Source organism: Vicugna pacos, chromosome 27 (genome assembly GCF_048564905.1).
Source record: "Vicugna pacos chromosome 27, VicPac4, whole genome shotgun sequence".
In the NCBI taxonomy this organism is placed as follows: Eukaryota; Metazoa; Chordata; class Mammalia; order Artiodactyla; family Camelidae; genus Vicugna; species Vicugna pacos.
This window is the reverse complement of record NC_133013.1, coordinates 11,263,357-11,269,356: the sequence shown is the minus strand read 5'-3', so window position 1 is coordinate 11,269,356 and position 6,000 is coordinate 11,263,357.

Sequence of the window (6,000 nt, the reverse complement as noted above, 5' to 3'; positions counted from 1 at the left end):
GAAGAATGATGATGTTGCTGTGATTTTAAATTATCTTCTTGTCTGCTGCCCCAGGAAGGGTTTATTTTCTGGTTGTGGCATAGGAGATTTCCAGGCCATACCATGATGAAGGAAGGTTTTTCTCTCTTACTCAAACACATCTGAATTTTTTAAACTTAAGAGGTAGCAATATCCTGCCTGTTTCTAGACACTTAAACTTCTCAAATAATTTTTAAATATCTTTTTTTCTTTTGTTTCATATGTAATGCACAAGAGATAAGGAGGCTGTATGTCACTGACTTAATTTTATAGATACTCAAGACAATGACATATGTCCAAGTTCACGTAGCCAGTTAATGGTGACATTGGGACTAGAATTCAAAGCTCTGATTTTCAAGACCAATGTTAGAGCACAAGGTTTGTTTCCATCCTTTTTTCTGGCGTTGTAGATTTCCTGGTGCAAAAGAAATAATTAGGTTTATTTCTACAAGCCTCAGGAGTTTTTCAATGGCAAGATGAGAAGCATAATTTGACTCTCAACTTGGGGTGCTTTTGCTAGACTCTTATGTTGAGAAAAATGCATGTGTTGACATCTGGAAGATGTTACATTGAGGCTCAATGTATATCTCCAGTGCTATTTTGAAATACAGAAATTTTTTTTCTGTCTTTAGTTTCCTTAGTCAAGAATAATAATTATAACTAAGACATGGGATTTAAAAAGTGCCTTTTATATTGCTTGTACTATACACATATTTGCTGTTACTATTACTCAATATTCTGGAATAATCAAGAACAGGGAAGGAAAATGAAACAAAAGAAGTAAATGCAGCTCTACACATTCTCTTTTCATCTGTGCTTTCTGAGATGCTACCAGAGTGCTGACAGACAATATATGTAATGCACAGAAACTCTGCACAACTGATAAATCTTCATGGTTAGTGAAGTTCCATTCAGTTGCAATTAACAGAAACTGAGCAGAAGTTGGCTTGATCAAAAAGAGAATATATTGCTTCAAATAATGGAAAAGAACAAGGAAGAACTAAGTGTGTAAGTAATACTATGACAATTACAATTTTTTTTTTAATCTTTTGCTTCTGCTTTTCTTTATGTTGGCTTCATTGTCAAGTAGATTCTCTTCAAGTGGCAGCAAAGATGGCGCCTAATAATGCAAAGATTATATCTTGGTAGTTTAGCTCTTCTTTTCTCTGTAGTTGCATCAAACATTTCAGGGTTGACATCCATAGGTCTGAATTGGTCGCATGCCCAGCCTTGGAAAAATCACCATCATTTTGATTGAATGGGTTTCAGTTACATGCCAACTACTGAAACCAGGGGGTGAAGTCTGCCCCATTTAAACCTTAAGGACTGAGAGTAGAGAAAGGGGATGGTGTCCTAACATAAAAATGGAGGTTCTATTTCATAAAGAGGGAATGGATGCTGGGCAGAGAGAAATTACAGATATCTATCTATTCTAGGACTGAACCGTATCCTTGAATACTCAGTAAACACAGGAGAGAAAATAAATTATTATACTCAAGGGTGTTATTTTACATTGAAAGCAAGGAGAGTTAGGATGCTAAGGACAGACGGAAAAGTCTGATAGATGAAATTGGATCTCAGGTTACCTTCTTTTCTTTAATGCTACGTTTTCCCAGAGCTTTGCACATGTAATAGAGGTAGATAACATCTTCTACATTTTCACTTTCTATAGAAAAATATGTTGGGGAAAAGGTGTATAGGATATAAAACAAAAAAATTAAAACCTTGTAAATGATCGGTCTTCTCCAAGTAAATAAATACAGAGATACTGGTCTATTCTTTAGATAAGATCACTTTTTAATCCCCTTAAAGTCCCTGTTATTCAAATGGATTTGCCTTTGCTTACTCTGTAAGCAGTGCTGTTCCCAGGCACAGCCGCGTTCAGAAGAGGAACCTTGTCTTTGATGTTCTGTAGGTACCAGGCACTGTTTCCCTAAACCCAGAGTACAGTTATGGGACAGCCACTTCCTTCTTCAAATCACATCCAGCTATCTCTGTGGGCAAAGCCTATCATTTTCATCCATTTATCATGTCTGATATAGGTGGAACTCACTTTCAACAGTCATACATAAAATATTCTGTAAGTACCAACTAAATTTATACAAATCCATCAACAGGCTATGCTGGTAAACAAAGCCTATCGACTGATATTTGCGTAGCACGTTCCTGTTTCCTAAGTTCTTGCATGTAAAACATCTCACTTGATCATCATGGGAACTTTGAGAGGCAGGCAGGGCAGATAAGAATATTATTCTTCTCATGTTAAAAAAGTGATGAAACAGAGATGGAGTGATCTATTCGAACTGGTGATTAATTTGTGTTTTGAAATTCCAGACCTCAGGTTTTCCCCAGTACATCTTCTTGTCTGAGTTTGGGTGAGGGCTGCTGTGTTGGCTAGAAGGGAAGAAACACAACTCAGGAATCAAGTGACCAAGGGTTTGAAGGCTGACTCTGTTGATTCTCAGGTGAATGACCTTGGGCAAAATTTCTCCATCTTGTAGCCTCAAAATACTGAACTATACTTTTTTTTTTGTACTTCATTTATTTATTTTTATTGAGTTACATTCAGTTTTACAATGTTGTGTCAATTTCCACTGTAGAGCACAATTTTTCAGTTCTATATGAACATAGATATATTTCTTGTCACAGTGTTTTCTCTGTGAGCTACCAAGAGATCTTGTATGTATTTCCCTGTGCTATACAGTATAATCTTGTTTATCTATTCTACGTATGCCTGTCAGTATCTACCAATTTCAAATATTGTTTTTTTTAATCATTCCATACCCTGTAGGAGCCATGTGATGATTAAATGAAGTTATGCATGGACAGTGCTTAGGAGAGGACCTGTGTGCGGCTCCTGCCCCAGTGTGCTAAGCTGTTGTTACCGTTGTGATCGTAGGCCTCTAAATGTATATTTAACCTGCTTTCACAAAGAGAAATAAACAACTGAATCATTCACCTGGATTGTTCCATGCTTCTGCCTCTATTAACTGCATCTTTCAGGTATGAGTAAAATGGGAGAGTGAGTTGCTTGAGTCAGACTTTTATCTCACTATGCTTGTGTCTAATTGCTTGATCTATTTTTTTCCCCATTCCAATCATTCACCATAAAACCCAGTATATGATATTTGTACTGAAAAGATGATAAGGTTAGTACTATTTTGCATACTCTGGGAGATAAGTGTAAATGCTGCAATATGATTAAGCAATTAAGTTTAGACTTATGTAAGCAACCACCACCACTCATTGGCCGAAATAAGCCCCAAAGGAAGTATTTCTCCCATTTTAATTTGCTTTGAACTTTCCCCAATTCAGACGGCATTATAGATTTTCCCAGTGCTCGCTTTATGGAAGATACACCAGTGATTTCCACACAAACCCAGCACCGTTCTTCTGTAATGCTGGCTTTGAATACAATAACCAAATCATTCATTTCGTTTGAAAAGACCCTGATCAGCAGGTGATTTTGTAGAGTAAATGCAAATGGAAATAGAAAGCATGTTCCTGAGGAAGGAGGAGGCTTTCCTGTTGGTCTGGATGGTTTCTTTCGTCCATTCAGTGTGTCAGAATTGGAGCTCAGTGATGGGGAACAGTGGTTCATGGACGAGACCAAGTCTCTGCCAAGTGGAGCGTGGGGTCTAATGGTGGAGACAGAGTAAGCAGATAATGGGAAGACGGCAATTGAAGGATGAAGGCTGTGAGTGCATGTACAGGCAGCACCTAACTCAGGTTTGGCGAGTTTTTCTCAGAAGTGATGACATCAAAACAGAGGGCTGATGGATGCTTGTGAGTGAGCCAAGTCAGCGTTTGGTGTGGGGAGAGAAGAGGAAGCTATTCCAGGCCAAGGGAAGAGAAGTAAGGAGTCGGGGAACTTAGCTGGATTGCAGAGCACAGAGTTCAAGGAGAAACCTGGCAGGAGAAAGGGTAGGGAACAGAATGGGGAGCGAGAGTGACCATGGAACCTTCTCCCATTCCGAACCCCAAATCCTTTAAGGAGGAAATGACCCGTGCTGTCCTGGTTTCTTCCAGCATAAAGATGAATTACCTTAAACCCAGACTTTCTGGGGATTGAAGGAAAATAAAAATGACTCAACACTATTATGTACCAGGCATAGTTTTAGTTATTTTACATTGATTTAAACTTAAAACAGTCCTATGGGATAGGCAATATTGTTCTGCCTATTTTATAGATAAGGATATTGAGGCAAAGGGAGTGAAATGATTTGCCCAAGGAACTCAGCGGATGAAGGCAGAACCAGGACTGAAACCCAGGAAGTCTGGCTCCAGAGATTGTGCCTGCCATAAGGAATGCTTGTAGGAGTGATGTGTCCCATGCACTGATGCAAGAATGCCTTGTAGAGCTTCCAACAGTGCCATAGCAACCACAGAAAATTCTCCTGACATAAGATAAGATACTTACCCTTTTACATATTTTTTAAAAAAATTTTGGGGCAGGGCAATGGTGTAATAAAACATGCTTATGAAAATAAAGATGTCCTGATGCCCAAATTATAACCACTATTGCAAGTTATGGAGATTTATCATGAAAGAACTTCCAGACACCCTTTATCTTGACTTTTGCTTTTTCTTTAACATGGGTAATGAAACTAGACAGGTCACTGTCCATTAAAGTCAGTAACACTTCCTGGTTTCCAGGAGGTGACAATGGTGACTTTGCCTTTTCAGCATGGTTACAGTTTATGGAAATTTACTGACTAGGTTTTAGGATGACTTATTCAGGATTTTATTTTACTTTGTAATTTTTAAAGCAAAATTTCTATTTTTTTCTCTCCTTTAGTAGGTTGTGTGACATTCTTTTGTCCCCAAATGAAAATGCAGGTTCCAACCAGATGTGAAACGTCTTTTTCAGTGTCTCTTTCAGAATCTCATACGTTACACTGTCAAAGGTGTAATATTGCTTTCGATGTACCTGTAGTAGCATAAAGTGAAATCCTGGAGAATACACTACACTTTAAAAAAAGAAAGTTAAAGAGGTGGGGGTAGATTAAATAAAAAGAAGCTGAATTTAAACTGTGATGCCTTTATCAAAGGGGCTTGTTGCTGACATTCAACATGACAACCTTAGAATTAACACTGCCTTGCCAACATTTACAGTGCATTCACAACTTCTGACTGCACGCTCCATCCGGAAAAAGAAAGTCATGCTTGTTAGGTGGTTTCAAGTTTGGCAGATTTACTCTGAGAATACTAGTCTGAAAATCAGATGAACAAACAAAAACATCATGTAATATCTGTCTCATCAGAAAAAAAAAACGCTTCTATGAAAAATATTTTAGGAATATCTATATTTGGTTCTTGGAATAGCTCTTTTTCATTTGTGGGCTTTTTTCCTTTTTTGCATTGTTTAATTTTTTTTGTCCTCGTCAAAAAACATTTGTCTTATTAGATCAGCTCATTGGAGCTTTCTAATCTATTTCCACTTTCTGTCTAGGACATATGAGCAAGGGCAAACAGTTTTTAATTATCCTGATCAAGTGTGGGGGACATCTCTTTGCTGACCCCCCTTGTAATCAACTGGGATCTTCTAGAAGCAGGCGAATTGATTGTTTCTATCTTCCTCAACTAGCCAGAAGAGTGGGTCATACGTTATTCTGCCCCTTTGAAAAATCCACCTCAGTGATTTTATGACTGCCTGTGGCAGCAGATTCCTCAGAATGAATTCTACCAGATGAAGAAGTATCTCCTAACACTTGCTTTAAATTTCCTTAGCATTAACTTCTCTGAGTGGCCAGCCCAGTCTCTTACGGGACAATGTGATAAGGATCTGTCTGTTTTACTGCTCAGTACACATCTTTAATGCCAAAGTCAATCTCTCTTAGTTTCCAGCCCAGATTTAGTAATTTTAACTTTTGAAATCGCTCATCACGAGTGAATCCACACTACACTCGATTTCTTGCCCTGCTCTGGAGCGATGCCACTACTGAAAGAGATTCCTTAAGGTGACAAAGTGAAAACTGGAGA